Source organism: Chiroxiphia lanceolata, chromosome 13 (genome assembly GCF_009829145.1).
Source record: "Chiroxiphia lanceolata isolate bChiLan1 chromosome 13, bChiLan1.pri, whole genome shotgun sequence".
Classification (NCBI taxonomy): Eukaryota; Metazoa; Chordata; class Aves; order Passeriformes; family Pipridae; genus Chiroxiphia; species Chiroxiphia lanceolata.
Window position 1 is genome coordinate 5538546 of NC_045649.1, and position 18915 is coordinate 5557460.

At 39.0% G+C, this 18915-nt stretch overlaps 1 protein-coding gene across 2 annotated transcripts in view; it reads left to right on the forward strand.

Annotated features, from left to right (window-relative positions):
- CDH13 (cadherin 13) overlaps positions 1-18915 on the forward strand; it is a 446174-nt gene that overhangs the window by 229679 nt on the left and 197580 nt on the right. The gene's annotated exons all lie outside the window — the stretch shown is intronic.

An 18915-nucleotide genomic window follows, 5' to 3' on the forward strand; every position in this document is an offset into this window, starting at 1 on the left:
GGTAGTCTTAGTTTTTTATTGTATTTCAATGAGTGGTAATTTAATGCTTTTTTAAAAAGAGATTCATCTTATGTTGTCTTTTCAAGATTAATTGACTCGTCCCAATTTGTGTGCTTTATGACTACAACTAATGTGCTGGCAAAAAATAACCTTATTAAAGCAGGAAATGCAAAATAGTCTTAAAATCTTGGGGTCAAGAGTAGCACTCTTCAGATGCTATGAATTTTTGTATTCAATTATTTGCTTATTCTTACCTAGGAGAAAATAATGTCTTTTAACAAACCGTGCTGTTACATTCTTCTTTAACAATCATCTGGAGTTACTTCACATACTTCACTTACTGATAAAGGTTAGAGGGGTCTGCCTGAGTGGAGAGGAAGGTGTGAAGCTTTAAGTTCTTTGTCTCTCGGAGCAACAGTGTGGTCCTGATGAAATAATGTCCTGCAGTGAGTGAAGCATCAGGGGGATGTGGCTGGTCCAGAACAGCAGTGGCACATCTTGTTGCTGTCACACCGACCTCTACACACTGTGGGAAATATCCCTACCTTTACATTTAGAAAGACAGCATAAACTTAACAAAGAAACAAGGAAGAATTTATTCAACATGTTGAGTCTTTCTCTCGCCGAGTTTCTGGGGAAAACGACCCTTTCGGTTTAAATTCCATACATTTTATAGTTTTCCAAAATCCCACCCTTTTCAGATAAGTTTTAATGCATTCATTTTTGCCTAAAAAGGTTTCTTTTCTCTGAAAAGGGGCCTTCCCCTTATCCCAATTGGCTACAAGCCATCCCCTGTCAAAGGTGATGGATCTTCCTTTGTTCTTAGCCCAAAGAGAAAAGGAACCTCGTGTACAAAATGGCCTTAAAAGATTTAATTTTTAAGAATTCTCTCATTTCCCCCATCCTGCCGAAAGAGACCCCCATACCCAAGTTCAGCTCCTGAAACCCAGACATCCCAGAACCTCAAGATACGCCCAAAAAAACCCACATTTTATCTCTCATAACAACCACAGTGACACAGAGATGAGAGATACACACAGGTGTATGTCATGCACATGTATGAGCTCCAAATTTCAGGTTCTAGCTTAATGGGAAGAAACACCTTTTATAATAAGGGCTGGATTTAACCGGCTCAACACCCTTTGTCGCTGGTTTAGCTCTCTGACAGCAGCTAAACAGGCATTTCACAGTTTAGAATGCTTTAATCAGGGAGCAGGGCTGGTGTATTGTGAACACTGAAGGAAACAATACATCCCTCAGCCTGTTTCCCTGCCTGTCAATCTGGCAACATATTTATTTCACAAAGGAAAGCAGCACCTTTTCATAATATATATTTCAAATATAACCGAGTACTGTCTCTTAGCAACAAGAACTCAGAACTGGTGATCCTGAGAGGAGCCATTGAATGGGGTGAGACACACATGGGCTGGAGAACCACAGGGCTTCAATTAGCAGGGAGCTCACAGAGGAAACAAAGGGTTCCTGATGGCTGATTTCTCTCAGTAATTGTTGGTACTTTTACTCTGGAGAGTAAAGGACCACTCGTTGCAAAATCCCAGTCTTCACTGGGAAAAGAAACCCACTCTTTTCCCTCTTACTGAATAGACTAAATCAACTTGAATTGCACACAAAAACATGTGGGATAAATGTGACCTGACTATAAAACAGATGCATTTTATGAATAGAACCTCAAGAAGTAATTACTCACAGCTTGTTTTAGAGACCTACTTTCTTCCACTCTGAAAAGAAAATGTGTGCATGTGTCATATTGTAACAATAGCTTTGAGTGCTACTGATAGGAAAGAACTTTAAAGATAGTTGAGCACTTTCTGACAAGTGGCATTTTCATAGACTCCTATTTTTACTCTGTGGCTAGTAAAGCAAAAGCAGTCTGGGGAAAAATAAGCCCTGAAAAAGATAATCTGGCCCAGCCTTACAGCTCTCACCACATAGAAATTTCCATCCTGGATCCAGATTTTACTCCTTTTGCTCTTTCTGAAGTGTTCCTTACTGTTTAAATATACACTTTTGACATCAGTGGTGTTCATCACAGCTCAGAATATACCAACCCTCTGCAAAGGGCTTCAGGAAATTAAATATTTGTCATATAAAATATCCTTCCCCGTGGGTTTTCTACAGAGCAGAAGGATGCACGAAATTATGTGAAATGGCTGTTTAGGTTAATTGACTTTTGCATGTCAAAAATGCCATGGGAGAGATGAGAAAAATCTCCAGTTCTCACCTTGAGAACCCTACCAGGTTCTCGTGGCTGCCTGTTCCTGTGGCAAGACAATAGAACTGATAACCTCATTAGACATATTGCCATGTTTTCAGTGGAGTTTAGTTTAGCAAATAGTGTAGCAAAATAATACCAAAGGAATAAGGGAGACTTCCCTTGGCTTTTATGGTCCTTGGATTATACTCTAAACATGTAATTCATAGGTGAGAGATGAATCCACGGAGAATTAATGTTAAGAAATGTGAATGTGGTTGTTCATCTTGAGTGTCATTTCCTTAATTCATGTCCAAAATCGTTAAAATACACAAAAATAGTTTTTGACTGAAAAATTGTTTAATGTCTTTCAAGTCAGTTTAAAGGGAGAAGTTCCCAGAATCAGTGAGTTACTGGTTTACTGTCAAATTTCTTGGGACTGTTGGGACAGACTTTTAGTTTTCTTGAGCTTATTTTGCTGAACATATGTATGTGCCTTTAATATTCATCCAGTTCATTGTAAATACCATCTATTACTATTTTGTAAATAATTGCTCTTCACTAATGGGATAATAATACTTGATGTGTTGGTTAATACGAGATAACAGAACCCATTTGTAATTAAATAACCCTGGTGAAGTGACAGCATTAAACAAGCAAAGGGGTCAACCACTAAGTATTAACAAGTAGAGCATTACACATTATAGTTATTATGGCAGTAATTATTGTTCAGTGATACATTCATAACATTAGAAGTGTATTCACAAAGGCATTCCTTATTGAAAAGTCACAGAATTAGTGCAGGCAATGAATGTCTGTTGTATAATGTTTTTTTAAAAAAAATAACAGTCCTTATTTTCTGCTCTTCTGTTCCATGTACTAAACTTGTGCTAAATGTTGCCACTGATTTAGTTTGTTGCAAGACACAAAGTGCTGCGTAACGTGTGCTTTGTTTATTTGTGCAAACCCTGCAATTACAGGGGGCAGCACCACGAAATATTAAGAGACTTGCCATCTGTTTGTGCAAAGATGTTAGGTGTGGCTGTAGTCAAGGCTGAGTGCTCTGGAGTAGGAGGGAAGTTTTTATATTTACATTCCATATGGTGCAAACAAAACATGGAAAACAGAGTACTTTCAGACTGCCCCTCCAAGGTGAAATCCTGACTGTCCTGCAGCCCAAGCCAGATTCCTCTCCTGCTCTCAGCGAGTGCAATTGTCAGTTTGTTGTCTCAGGTCTTAATTCTTCTTAATTTGAAAAGGAAAATATTTGCATTTTAGCTGCCATTAGCACCTTGGAAAAAATCTCTACATTTGCAGAATCCAGCAATTCCCATCAAAAAATTAGAAACTCACAACAACTGGCAATTTTGGTAAAAAAGACCAGAGGTGACTGGAGCAAAGACTCTGGAAGAGTCATAGGACACAGTGGCCAGAATGTGTTGAAAAATTGTCTGGTTTTTTTCTTCAAATGCAACATGAATTCTTCAAACATAACATGAATAAATAGGGTTCTTATTGATGACATGGAGAACAATATCACTTGGTGCTTTGCTGTTTCAACATCTCTCTGCCAAAGGGAAGAGAAAGGGCAGGAAGAGAGAACTTCACCAGCCTGGTTGTAAATCTTTGGGAAGGAACTGAAAGGAGTCTTTCTGTTATTGTGCTGCTATCATCCAATGCCTTTAATTGTTGTTTTGCTTTCATCATGTCTGGCCACATCACAGACATTTTTCTGGGTGAGTCAATCCCTAGATTTTGAGTGCTGTGCCAGCTTTGACTTCCCAAAGCCGGGGGTAATTCTTGGCTCTTTCAGCAACTGCTCATCTGTAAGACTGTTCCTCTTCCTTTGTAGATGGTTCCCTTTAGGCTGACCTGCCTTCAGTGCTTCCTGCAGGGATAAGGAAACACCTAAGTGAGGATCTATCAAGATCTAGGAAAACCTATCTATGGATTTTTCAAAGGGCTCGGTTGACAGAATCAAGGCTAACATTCCCTCTTCCCAGCTCAGACCGTGGCACAGTGTCCAGCCAGTACAGCATAAGTTGTTTCTGAAAGATTACTCCAAAATCAGGCTCAGAGATTGTATTTTAGTTTGACATAATAGCACTGTGATGCCTTTCTTGTAGTCACAAGGGTATTTTTAAATTCAGATTTCGAGCTTACTGGAGCAGGGCCTGTCTCTAACCCCATGGTTTAGTTTCCATGCTGCTCATCCCAGTAAGGATCCCGATTTATTCCTGCTATTACCATAATAGAAATAATAAGCAGCAATAAGGTGAAGTAATGTGAAAATAGAGAGCAGAGATTTTGGTCAGCAGTCTTTAAGAATGTTGTCTTTCACATTCTTAAATTCTGTGCTCACAGTTTACTGAAGGAATGAGGGCAATTTACATTTTAAAGCTTAGTTTACAAAATTGGCTTGGCTTATTAGAAAGTTATGGATGGGATTTTACAAATCTATCCCCTCTTATCTTACCCTGTGCACTGTTCATGTTTAATCTCTGCATACATAAACAGCATTCCCATTCCAATAATAGAGAAAACTGCCCTTAAACTCTTCACCACATAGGTACCCTCCAACAGTCTTATCCTGCAACTTGTGGAAGAGATATCACTGATTTTAGACTTATCTGTCAATGTCCATTACCAAGCAACCTACAAGATTGCAGCTGCAGACAAATCAGATTCATACCCACTTCATTTTTAAGCTGGGTAATTGAGAATTCCATTTAATCTGGGTGTTTACCACACCGACTTTTACATCTTCCTGAAGCTTCCATTCCCACCCAAGATTTACATGATGTGTTACCTGCTTTTCCTCTCACTCTTTTTTGTCAGCTAATGGCTATTCAGAATGCACATTTTGTGTGAAAAATTGTTCAATTATTATCTTTTTCTCCTGGACAGCTTGAAAAAGAGGAAGGCAAAATGAACATTAAAAGCTTGAATTCTGACTTGTTCACAGATAAAGCTCAATATTTAGATTTTTCTGTGGGCTGCTTTCATTCCAGCTTGTACAGGGAGGCATAAATTAAGCCCTCTCTACATAACAGCATATTTTCCATTCGAGTTTCATCTTCATGAAGGACAAACAACTTTATGTATGAGGGTTTTTTTTGCATACCTGCTGTTCAGACAGGATGCAAACATTTCACACCACGGGCTCGTCTTGTGAGGAAGCGAGGTCAGCAGTGGGCACCATCCAGACTGAATTGATTTGGAAGGTGCATCTGGTGATGAGTTGCACGAGGCTTTGCAGGGCACAGGTTGTGGTGCCAAGTAGGTGAAAGAGTGGAGTTGACCTGGGGGTGCCTCTTCGTTAGCTTTTGGTTTAGACTGGGAAGCAGCTTTGGAAATGAAGCCTCCGGTTCCCTCCTCTGCCTCTGGTTTGGTTCAGATTGTGCAGCAAGCTCAGGGATCATGATCTGGCCTCTGTTAGAATGAAAGCAAACTGAAAGACGTGCTTGGGAGCACACTTTTCACACTCCAGCTCATCAGCAGGGAACAGAGAGATGTGCAGAGGGCAGGTCTCGGGTCCTCATCCCTCACTTGGGCTCTGTGCATCTCCTGTTGGCCCATTCTGCTCCCGGAGCTCCTGCTGCCTGAACACAACCCCCTGTATCACACCACTGGGAATAATTGTTTGTTCTCTTATTAAAGACACACACTAGCTTGCAAGCATGGATTCCTTTCACATTATTAAGGGGTTCCATAAAATGCAATGAAATTCCCTTAGGTCTGCAAAACCCTGTGTGAAGTTTTTCTACAATTATGTGAGAACTGCAAAGGTGATGACAATCTGTGCAGTAATTCAGCTTTTTTTAAAAGTAATAAATAGGGCATTCATCTCTTCTGAGTTTCAGAAACAGCCTGTTTTCCAGAGAGAGATTTTGCTTCTGGTATTAAAAGGGTCATACTTTATCCAAAGCAGAAACTAAACATTTAATGTATTGCTGTTTATGTTCTTTTTATGTTTGTGAGTGTGAATATTTGTGTTGCTCTCCCTAATAGGAAGTCAAGAAAGTTGTTTGGGCATATGGGTTTCCTGTCAAATATACAAGACAAGTGATCATCAGAAAATAGGCTACAACAGAGTATAAAAATGAACAAAGAGTATGGATATGGATTTTTGTTATTCAGAAACCTTGCAATGTATGAAAATGATTTCACTGAAAGTCCAAGAGTCCTCCTTTCCTTCCCCTTGTCCGTTTTTCATTTCTTTGTTACATTGAGCTGGAGTAACTTGGGTGAATGTACTGGATTGAAGTTGGGGACTGAGAAGTTAAAAAGCTTGAAGAAATGTATTCTGTTTAATAATGGGATTAATTTCTCCACTTGCTGTTGACAACAGTGAGTAACAGGAGGCATTCTCCAGCTGTCATGAACTGTTTCAGCAACAGCATTTTTGCTGATTACAATGTAGTTCTCTAATTTTGGAATAATGGTGACAGAGGATATACGTGGTCTGAGTCACCTTTGATCTCTGCTGCTGTTACTGGTAGGAGTGTGAACTGCAACAGATAAAAAGCTTGTTCTGTCTGTACAAAGTTCTTTGACACTGGAGAGTCTTCAGAGTCATTTTAAATTCACATCCTCAAATGAAGTGCAAATGTTCAGCTGGTAAAAATCAATGCATGATGCCGTTGAATCCTAGGAATCAAAAGATAATATTATTACTGATTTTACAGTCTGGTGTGACTTCCCTGACTTATAACGCCAACATACAGGGTCCATGTCCTTTCTTGAACTGTCATCCCTTGTGTGCACTGACATCTCTGATCTTCATAAAAAATCACAGCTTCTCAAAACTTAGAAGGTTAAAAATTAAGGAACTGAGTGAAGAAGTAGGCATTGTTTCTTACAGTTGGTTCTTACTTTATTGTTAAAAATAAAGATGATGTTTTAGAGCCGAGTTTCCAACACGGGGTTTGCTCATGGGCTCTATGAAGCTTTAAGTGGTTCCATATGATGATCAATTGTTTAAGTAGCTTGCATTTCAACAGCACTTAAAACTTGTACTTGCATGATTGACACTAATGATTCTGAAAGAGACACTATAGTCTGTCAAGTGAGTAATTTGTTTTTTTAAAGAATTGCTTGAATACCTGTTTACTTGGTAGACTGTAACAGTGGGGGTGACACTGTGAAGATACAGCCAATAAATAAGATGGTTTCCTTTTTTTTCTAAAGTATTTGAAATACATGCCAACAAAATCTGTCATGATGACTGTGAGGGAATGGATATTCGTATTCCTGCAAAATTCTGTAAAGTCAAAGTCGTGTTTTTGGTCTAGATGCCTCCAGTTTTTAATAATCAAAATTATTAGCACCTTAAATACTGAAGTGAGATAAGCTTCAGTAAACCAGGGGATCATAGTATTATTGCTTATATCTTCTCTAATGCATTTATAGATAATATTTGTTTCGTTTCATGAACAGTTACTTCTTAACAAATTGTTGGCCAGATCTGAGAGCATGTGGAACTTGGAGTAGTTTAAGCAAGGGAGCATTTGTTAGTGTGGTTGATAACATCTTCCTTTATATTTGTTGCTCCACTTGGAACCAGATTAATCTAAATAACTCACAGTGGTCATCAGTGGGGAAACAGTCACATGTGGAGTAATCTGAGGAATTAGCAGAGACTCCTCTAGATTTACTTCCCATTCCTCATCTGCAGTGCTTTCCATGGAAGAAAACAAGCCCTATGAGATGGATTCCCATGACATTTGGTCCCCCACCCCTGTCCAGAGGGCTGAATGCAGTCCCCCAGGGCAGGGACCCACTCTCAGCATTCTCCAGACTTTTCCTTGCCCCTGGAGTCCCTCTGTGAGTGTGGTGTGGACCCGGTGTCTGCAAGCACTGGGTCTGTTCCACAGGGTTACTCTTGCAAGGTGTCTGCACAACAGAGTCTCTGCTGCTGGTAAAGGACCCTGTAGAACTGATAGGATTTCGTGTTGCTGCTCGATGTCAAGAGCAGAAGTGTGCTGGCAGCGTGAAGGACAGGATGGCTGAGGCTGGGAGAGGCTGGAGGGTGATGCAGAAGCATTGGCCTCACCTGCTCTCTCAGCACAACCTCCCTGGGTTTGCAGCCAAGGGTCTGCTCTTTGTAAAGTCATGTCTTAGATGATCTTTTCATTCTTTGGACACAAAAGGAGAAATAGACTGGGGGGCAGAGGATCACCTCAGCTTTTACCTTGTATTTTCATGACTTCTCTGCTTTAAATACAGCCCACAGGATTTTTATTCCTCCTCAAGCCTGTGCTGACCTTAACGGGAACTGTGCACACTCCTCAGTAACACCTTAAGACCCTTTGGAGTTTTTAGGTGAGGAGCTGCCTCTCATCCATGTGTTAAAATGTGCAGATGATCACACACTAAGGGCACAATTTACACTGTTCCCATAATTTACCTCTTGAATGGGATAAAGGAGAAGTTACATAAGGCCCTTACTAATACTTGGGATTAAGAATGTTGGATGCCTCTTAGACACAAACTGCAGGCTCTGCTCAACCTATGATGCATCAGGAAACCAGATTTTATGAGATTATAACAACTTCAAGCATCTGATGCTGGTTGAAGTTTTCAATTTCTGAATAGTAATCTTTTGGTTAATGTTCTTAGTGTATTAAATCTCCTTAATTCCAGAAACCTTTGATCTGTATATTTAATAAGACAGTGCTGTTGAAGTGCCAAATGCTTTTTTTGCACATTTTGAGGTTTCAGGGATCTGTTGAGAACACCAGAATGTCCTTTGTAGAAGATTATTTAGATCATAGTCTTTATTGACTGGTGAAAGTGTTTATCTTCACAACAAGAATACGCAGGAGCTTTAAAGTAGAATGAAGAAAAACACTGAAGTCTCCTTCCACTCCAAAGTCTCATTTGTTGAAAGAAAATGCATATTAATTAAAAATTTAGACACTTCATTTCTGTTGCAAGGCTCCTTGCAAAAGACAAATTATTTTATACATCTAGTATGTGTTAGAACTGACAGATGAGATTAATATGCTTCTTAAATTACCATTACCAAGGGTCAATTAATAAGTGAACTAACCTTGTGAAAGTCATTCTGAAAGACTAGTTACAGATCTGTAATAGTCCCTGTCAAATTGCATAGAATTGAGAAAATGAGAAAGCTGTCAGATAAATAGGATACCTGCTAATTGCATTCTGCATAAGGTAAATGAGCCTTTGTGGTTGTTGTTGGAAGGAATGAGAGATAAGTCTAAGAAATATTACCAATAATAATATAGAAATTTGGACTCAAATTTACTTGAGGGAACATGTATGTATATCTTGGTAACAGAAAAGTCAAAGAATAGGGGTGTGAAGGTTGAATGACCATTAGAGAATTATTTTTTAGTCCCTTGTATAGATAACCACCTTGGTAAATGCAAAATTCTCCTATTTTTTTTTTTTTTATTCTTTGATTATGATACACATTTTAGTTGGCCTCTCCATCTTTAGAGGTTAAGTTACTTGTACAAATTAAGATTTCATTATACTTGAAAGAAAAAACCTCTATATGCTGTGGGACTTGACAAAAAGGACCCCTGAAACAGGTTTCTCTCTGTGGGAAGGACTTTAAAAAATCCTAAGCTTCAAACCTTCAGGCTGCCCAAGTGTTGTATTAGTCACCAACCTTATTTCTTGTCATCAGTTTGGAAAACAGATATAAAGGCGAGATCACAGTAAAAAAGTTTGCATTCTTCCAGAAAATATGGAAGATTGAAGACACTTCCATCAACAAAACCACCCATAAACCATTTTTGGGTTACAGTTGGGTGTTCACAGCTGTGGGCAACTGCAAATAGGATTTTGCACTGCAGGTTCCAACCCAAGTCCATTTGTAGGTTACTGGGTTGTGTCTGTTAAATTATCCAGCTACTGAATAAATATTTTATACCAGTGTTAAATACCATGAAAAAGCCCAAAGTAGCTGTATGATGTGAACCTTGAACAAGCAGCAAGTCAAACACTTCTTGGTCCAGCAAACCCCAGGTTTACTGTGATGGCAGCAGTGGCTGATTCTGCACCTCTTTTCTAACAGTGTGAGTTTAAGAAATTTGGTGTTGATATGAGTGTTTATAAATTAATACTCATGTTGTTGGACAGGGTAACCACACCAATATACGCTGCCATGAAGCTTTGAGCTGGAAGTTGGATATTCCAGCCCTCTAAATGTTTATAAGGGAGGTTAAGTCAGGGTGTACCAGCCATGCCATGGATTGAAGGGATCAGTCAGCACAGCTGTTCAGCTCTGGACTAAGGCTGAAATATGTTCAATTACAGCATTTGATGGGTAATTTTAAAAGATAGATGTGGTTCTGAAAAGGAACCTGTTCAGAGAAAAGGTTAAAAAAAAAAAAGCTATTTCCATACATTTATTCATTCTGCTCTCTGTGATCTGCTGGGTAAAGCAGAATAAGAAGCAGAAAAATAAACTTAATGTCACTTTTCTTGTCTGTTGTCTCATTAGTAATAGGACAGTTTTCTAACATTAAAAATCCTGTATAGATCAAGATATTTTTGGTGAACAACTTCATTTTAGTTAAACTCTTACACAATATAATTTACCTGCTGTCAAACCCAGTTGGAGCGACATAGTTTGGTGTTATCTATTCCAGAACGTGTCAGGATTTGATGAGCTATGAATATTGTGTTTAGTAGTCTGCATTTTGATAAGATTTTTTCCAGCCTTCCACTGAACAGTCAGAGAATCCTTCTCCAAATATCTTTTTTCTGCAGGAATATGTCCCTGTTATACAATTTTGTTTCCTTGCTGAAGAGACAATCCACATACCTGCTTATTTTTTGACCTTTTAGTGAGAGATGAAGGTCTGATCACTTAAAATATGTTTCTTATATTTTCTGTGTTTCTGTGTTTCAAACTTCCCCTTTTTTTGAATTGTTCAGTATGAAGCTCATTTATCTTCTGATAAAAAGTAATTCTTTTTAAGTGGTGTCTGTAGTAAAATTAGGGCAGGTGAGTAAACTCAGTCCCCCTCACTGTCTCTCAGCTGCTCCATTTAATGGTGTTTGTAGGAGAACACAGAGTGCCATCTATTGAACATTTGTGTGAGCCAGCAGCCCTGGTGAGACACAATCATATGTATAAAATATTTAAATACAGAAAAACTATCAGCCTACAACAGATTTTAGTGTGTTTTCCTTCATTTCCTTCTTTGACATAAAATGAAACAATAATTCTTCTTTGCCTCCTTTAGGTTTGGGAAAATATTTGGAAATCTTTCTGCTTTCTTAAGTAGACTCAGTAATTTTAAGTTGGGGTTTTTTTTGCAGCTGATTTTACTTTCCTTATAGAATCATAGGATCATTGGGGTCACCGTGCCCACTAAACCATAGAACAAACTGCCATGTCCACTCATTTTTTGAACACTCTCAGGGATGGTGATTCCACCACTTCCCTGGGGAGCCTGTTCCAATGCCTGACCACCCTTTCTGTGTGGAAATTTTTCCTGATGTCCAACCCTGACCCTCTCCTGGTGCGAATTGAGGCCCTTTCCCCTTGTCGTATTGCCACTGCCTGGGAGAAGAGGCCCCTACCTCACTGCCCCCTCCTGTCAGGCAGCTGCAGAGAGCAATGAGGTCCCTCCTGAGCCTCCTTTTCCCCAGGCTGAACAACCCTGAAGGGATTTATCCCACATGAGAAACTTTATTATACCGGTTCATGCAACATATTTATTTCATTTGTGTCTTCAGTGAATTCACTGAATAATTTTTATATCAGTGATCATACTACAGTGATCTCTTTGTCCCTTCATATTCCTTCAGATCCTGCACTGCCTGCAAACGTGCCCTTTAGGGTTTAGCTCCACGGTTTTAGGTGCCTTTTGTAATTCCAGCTCCAGAGGATTTACTTGGTGTCACAACAACAAACCTTTGGTTCTACAAGACACCTCAGTTACAAACAGACCTGTTTTACTGATTTTGAGAGGCTCCATATGGTTGATGGATTGCTGCTGATTTCAGCTCAAAAATCAAAGTCTTGGGATCGATGGGGCCGAGTTTCTCTGTGTGTTTTGCATTGAGCTGGCGAGTCACTTAATGGTGATGGATTTATAAATAGGTTACTCCAAATAAAAGAAATTATCTTATGTTTGAACCAGCAATATATCGATGAAAAGTGACCTTGCCAAGTTGAAGGAGAAAACCATGTTTTGGTGATGTAGCAGGATGGAGTGAAGAAGAACTTTTATGCAATTTGCAACTAATTGTTGTTTTATTGAATGGTAAAGTCCAGTCATTGTGTGTCCCATGTCTGTCAACTTGAAATCAAGAAGGTGACAGGAACAATGGAATGGAGACCTAGTCACAGCCCACACCAGAATTTGGGGATTAAATACGAGGTGCTATTTTGTTTTCCTCTTTTTAGACAGAAATTTGTGCATTAAGACACTCTTTGTACTCACTGGGGCTACTGGCAATTATATTGGTAACAATGGTGACACTTCAAGCTATAATTAAATATATTTGATGTAAATCATACTATACTGTTAAAATACCTCCCTATTGCTTTAAAAAAGTTCAGATTTTAGTACACACAGGCCCATTATTTTTAGAAAAGATGTGTACTGTGATGTTAAGGCCCTTCATTGCCATAGTAAGCCTCAGGAGAGTGTAATGGAGTAAAACACCATGGCATTTTCCATTCCTCTGTGAGAGCAATGCCAGTTTGGAACTAAATACAAAGAGGTTGAAGAGTCTGTGCAAAAAGTCACCGTGATGTTTGGAGCATAAGCCTCAGAAGGTCTCTTCAAGGACTTCTTGTTCCAGGTCCTTTCAGGTTTAAAAGAATTGCTGCACTCACGTAGATTTTAACAGGTTAAAATGATGCAAGATTTCTCTTCCTTTGCATGTTTATTTCTGCAGTATGTTTAATTTTCCAGTCTTATTACAGTAAACCTGCTTGTTCAAAATTAGTTGCCTTTATTTAATTGCTCTTACTTTGTAACAGGGCATACCTTTATTTCTGTTCTGCCATTAATTCACTCCTGTATTCTGTTAGTGATTATCTCTGTGGGTTACAAAGATACTTTTCCTGTTTTTTTGAGTTACAGCTTTGCAATAGGAAAAGTAAAATGTTAATGCAACAGCTCTGGAAGTTATTCCTTTTATGATCATTTGGTTTGTGGACACATGAAAAGGGTCTTGCTGATTATTGTAATTCAAAAGGGTTTTTTTATTTGCAATTTTTGGTGCAAAGAGCATCTAATGAATTTTGTGACTGACTATTCAGGCTTTGTTTTTTACTGCAATAACTATGACTTTCCAATTCTCCCTTTGCTGCCAATCAGGTAATATAGGCTTTTTTTTTTTTTCCAGTTAATGCAGCTTGATGCAAGCAGTGAAAAAAATAGATGTTTCCAAAGTGTTTGCAAAATTTCTTTTGGTTGTATTTTTGGACTCAAAATAATTTCTGTTGTCATTGGTGAATAATAAAAGGGCTTGAAAAAGTTAAAAAACCACAACAAAACAAAAATGACAATTACGTTGTGAGTCTTGGAATCCAGAGAAATTGCTCCAATAAGGTTGTCATAGTTTGGAGTTTAGGAGAAGCATGAGGGAGAGAAAAGAGCAGTCTACTTTATCTCCAGAAACAAAATAGGTGTGGAAATGCACTATGGATAAAGTCCTGAAAGGTAGTGAGAAATCAGTAAATCAGATCTGTGTGGATTTGATCTGAGATCTGATTTTATGAAGATTCAGCACAGGAGTTGCTACTGGTTTATGCTGTAAAACATCAAGTGAGATCTCAGAATTAAGGGAAAGTGCTGGTGAGCTTATAGTTTACTGAGGAGGTGCCCTTCTAGCATGTTCAATGCAGTAAATTATGGTTGACTGAGGTATTTATAAATAAATCAGTCCAGTGAGGCGTCCTAGAACTGCTAATTATACCTTAAGATTAATAGTTTTAACAGGTAATGTTGCCACGAGAGCTGAAGACCACTGAAGCATTTCAGAAAGTTCCTGGGTGAAATGTAACCAATGGAAATAAAAGAACATGGAATAAATTCTGTCCTTTGCTGTGTCACTACATAACAGAGGCTTGTTGATCCTCAGAAGAGACTATTACTGTGTTAATTTACCTAATTTGAGACTCATTGACTAAATCTTTCTTTATTCACAATTAATGTAGAGAGATGGTCCAACATGTTAAGAGTGAGAAAGGTTCATTTTAGAGAGAGAAAAGGGGTAATTAGAAGCAACATATTTTTTTGGATCAGGCTGCCTTTGGCATATCTTTCCGCTATATTCATGTCTGCAAACTATTTTTCTACTATAATAGTGTGGAAAGCATTCAGATATTTCCTTTTATACATATATATATATGAAATATATATACTAAACTCTTGCACTGAAATGGAGAAACTGCTAAATGTGTGTGATCTGGGGGGTGCTAATCCTTTTAGCTGTTCTTAGCAGGAAGATCAGCTGTCTGAATTGTAGAAATATCTGCCACAGACATCCTTTTGGGAAAAAAAAAACCAACTGGGCATAATGTGAAATTCAGTAAAACTGATTGTAGACAAAATCAGCAAAACCTCATTTAGTTCAGAATAATGGGGCAAGACAAACAGGGCTTGGTTACCTTCAGTGCTTACGCATCATGACATGGAATGTGGGGTGGAATGAGAGCAAAGTGCTAACTCTGAATACTTCTGTGATGTATTTAACCCCTCAGATGTCAAAATTCAACCTTCATCATAGAACAGTTTACAGTCTCTCATGATGATGATGTTGAGGGTGGTCGATGATCTGAGGTGTGTAACCAAACACACAGCACGTAGCCAGTCGTGAAGGTGATGTTCCACAAACCTTTTATCCTCAGCATTGAAATGTGTCATTTTGGGCTTAGCAAACAGTCAGCAAAGTACAAAATGTTCAGTGGAGAGGAATATGTTGTGTTCCATGGCAGGTAGTTCAGGTCTGTGGTCGGACAGGCAGGTTCTGGTTGGTGATGAAGAGGCACCGGTTATGTGAGAGGCTGCCAGAGCTTGGGAAAGGAGTTGGGACAAGACTTAGCAGCAGAATAAAAATAAATCAATAAATGAGAAAGGGACTGTATGGGTACAGAAACAGGACACCTAAGAGTTTATCATCATGACATGTTACGTCTAGAAAAGGGGAATGACAGACACTTTGTGCCATAACCCAGCACTTCACAGCAGAGACTCTTGGTCATGGGAGTCTTGCAGCTCTGAAATTTGGGTGGGTTTCATTATACAAACCTTAGGATTTTCGGTATTTTTTTTTAGTAGGATCATCAAGATCCTATAAAGCAGAGAGAGACAAATAAATCTCGTTGACTTCTCTTTATCTGACTTCCAGAGTCTAACCTTTAAAAAAGTGAAGCTTAGAAAGGCTACAGAATTGTATCTTACAAGGGTGTGACTATATATAATACGGTGATATAATTTCAAATATGGAAGGGCAATTTATTTGCAGGATAAGCAAATCTTTCCAGGAACTCCAGTAGGAAAACCTTGCTTCCAAACTTTTCATTGACACTTCCATCCCAAGCACTCTTATTCTCTCCTTGGATGAGGCGCTCTGGCTGCAGCTCCACCACTCGAGCACTGACAGGATGGAGAGGATGAGCTGTCATCCCAGGAATGCTGACACAGCCAGGGACTTGGGCAGCAAGGCAGCAGGATGCTGTAAAGTCCAGCCTGCAAAGGCTTCTGTACAAGTGCTCTTGTAATTGCCTGTTTTGTTGCTTAAAAATAGGGAGACCTGGTTGGTTACATCTGTACTAGCCTGGTATAAGCTTGAGTGATCCTTGACTTCTGAGACCTTTCTCTACTCATTTGAAGGAACAGATATTTTAAGCAATAATAACAAAGCAAAATATATGTATGTGTGATATATACCTGACATTTACACTGACCTTTATTTCTTATGCCTAAATAAGTCAGCTTTCTTGTCACTGATGCATTTTAGATCTTGCATTTTTGTTCTTGGTCTGATTAGCTACGGGCTCTCTCTGACCCTGTTACTTCTGGAATCCTTCTGTGAGATGAAACTTGTTAAACTCTTGCCACTTCCTCCCCGTTTGGAGTTATTTTTGAGCAGTGAGAAGGGTGAGCAGTGTTGAACACTGCCAGGAGCTATTTAAAAGTGCAAAGCCATTTTTCAATTTTTCTTCTGTGAGTGTCTTTGTTGGTTTGGTGGTGCAGCACAGAGTCTAAAAATTGTGACACAGCTTATGTCTTAATCCTTTATTTCAGTCCTACTTTGTCTCTTTTTGATTTCTTTAATATTTTTCTAGTGATTAGACTTGATTGCTTTGGTGAGTCCTGATATCTTCTCTCTCTCCCCCACCCACCCCGCTCTCTTTTGAGGGGATCAACATGTGTTCTCTTGTGATATGGGAAGATTTTAATTAGTATTTGTATGATCATCCTTAATACTTTTGGTCTGTGTGAAGTACACATGCCTTCTTGAAGAGCTGTATTGCTCCACAGATTTGAGGGCTGTTCTTCTCATTTGTTCACTGAGGTTATTTTTGGAGTGGACATTCTCATTTCAGCTCACAGATAATATTTAACAGGAATATCCTTCAGAAGTATTTTAATTCAGTTTTTTTGTGGCTATCTGAGAGGCTCTTTGTGGCTTTCTGTTGTGAGGGTGCATAACATTATTTTCAGTTGTGGTTTTGTGTCCCTACAGCTGTAGAATAGTGTGTAATGGAGGGAAAAAAATGATACACTGAGAGGACAACCAGGTTTTCAAAGCTCTTTCAGAGGTGTTTTGCTTTTAATAGAATATATTATCCAGTCTCATAAGGCACTTTGAAAAATCATACTGTGCCCATGTTGGTAGCTTAATAACCTTTGTAAATCTAATTTTACATCACTTGCTCAGCAAGAGATAGAAATCAGTCTTGTATCCAGAGATCAAAAGCCCAGATTCAAGCTTGATTGAAATTTTGTCTGGTCTCCAGCTTTGGTGAAGTTATTTCATCTCTGTTTCTCCTCCCAGCCTTTGCCTGTCTTATTTATGTGGCTGATTCTCTTTGGGAACGCTCTGCTGTGTCGCATCAGCTGCTTCCACCAGTTCTGCCATCATCAACCACTTCTGATCAGTTTGAGCACCTCACACCTCCTTTATGCCCACCCCTAAAATGGGATTTGGTGCGTTTTGGAGGGTGCAGGAGGGTTTCACACTCACCCAGAGCCTGAGGGGAAGCTCTGCCAGGATGGCAGGACCTTGGGGCAGCCTCTGCCCACCCCCCCCTACCCTGTCCTGCTGCCCCAGCAGGGTTGGGTTTCCTGCACAGCTGTACAACACCAGGGCCTCCCTTTCTCTGCTCCAAATTCCTTTGTTCCCTGTGACTTTCCCATAACTAACCAGTTAAGCCCAGTTGCTAGATAAGAAAACAGTAAAATTAGAGTAATAAGTTGTGTATTTTTAGAGGAAACAGAACCTAATTTTTGAGAGGGATGCATTAACAAGGTAAAGCCTCTGGAAGATACTCATAGGAGTACTTAGAGTGGCTAATTAACACCTTCCCACCTCGGCTCTGACTCTGAAGGTGAGGTTAAATTCTCCCATTGTAGGTAATGGTGCCATTTTTGCTATCACCTCTGCATCATGCTGTGGTAATCAATACCCTGCCATCAAGTAGTCTGAGATGGAATCATTCTTACCTATGAGAGACAGTGGATTTTTGGTTTGTATCCTCTCCCTCTGTCTATTCTTGAGCCACATGAAAATTAGCTAATGTTTTATTCATATTCATAAATCAGGAAAATTTAATTGTAATTAGTTTCTGCTTGTCTGAATTGTTGTCTTCTCCGAGCTTTGTTAGGTAATTGCATAACATTTTTACTACAACCTTTCATTATAAAGAGATTTTCTTCACTGTTTTTTTACGAACAGGTGGCTTTATTTCTTTTTTCCTTACCACAAATTGCCTACATGAATGATCCTTAAGTCTGTCACCTTTCCTTACTGTCAATCCACACTTAAAAATTGGTGATACATAAACCTAACAAGTATCCTCAGTCATAATTCTGATCAAACTAGGAATAAATAAAGCCAGCACTGGTCTGTACCTATGGACAACAGTGCTCCTGTGAAGCTGGGGCTGAGGAACCTGTAGAAAAACCATCTGTTGAAACAACTGGAAGAATTCTGGGAGAAACATTCTTATCAGCAACAAATTGGAAATTAAAATAAGGAGGCAGGTAATGACTAAATAGCCTGCCTTAGACTTTGAAGATAATTAAGCATTAAAAGATATTCCAGATTTACTTATGAAAAACTTCAAATTTATGAGGTAATTTTATGTGGGCCATTGGCTGGCTGGCTGCAAAGTAAAAATAGACATTTATATGCAGAGAAGGAAGGTGGCTATCCAGAATCATTTCACCCAAAGCAATAAATGAATGAAAACAACTGTTCTGTGAAGAGAAACTTTTGAAATTACCTTAAGTAATGGTAAGAATGAGGCTGGTTATCTCTCCTGTAAATGTTATTGGTGACTGCAGAGTGGAAAGGACTCAAGACTGTGAAATAAAGCAGAGTGTTTAAAACAGGTTTGTGTAACTTGGAATAAGCTTTCTAAACTTCTGGTGATGTCATTATATTTGGGCTGATGGAAGATTCTGCTTTGGATGTGGTGAGAGAAATTGGATGGGGAGTCAAAAAAACCATTTTGAGAAGGGAGAGTATTA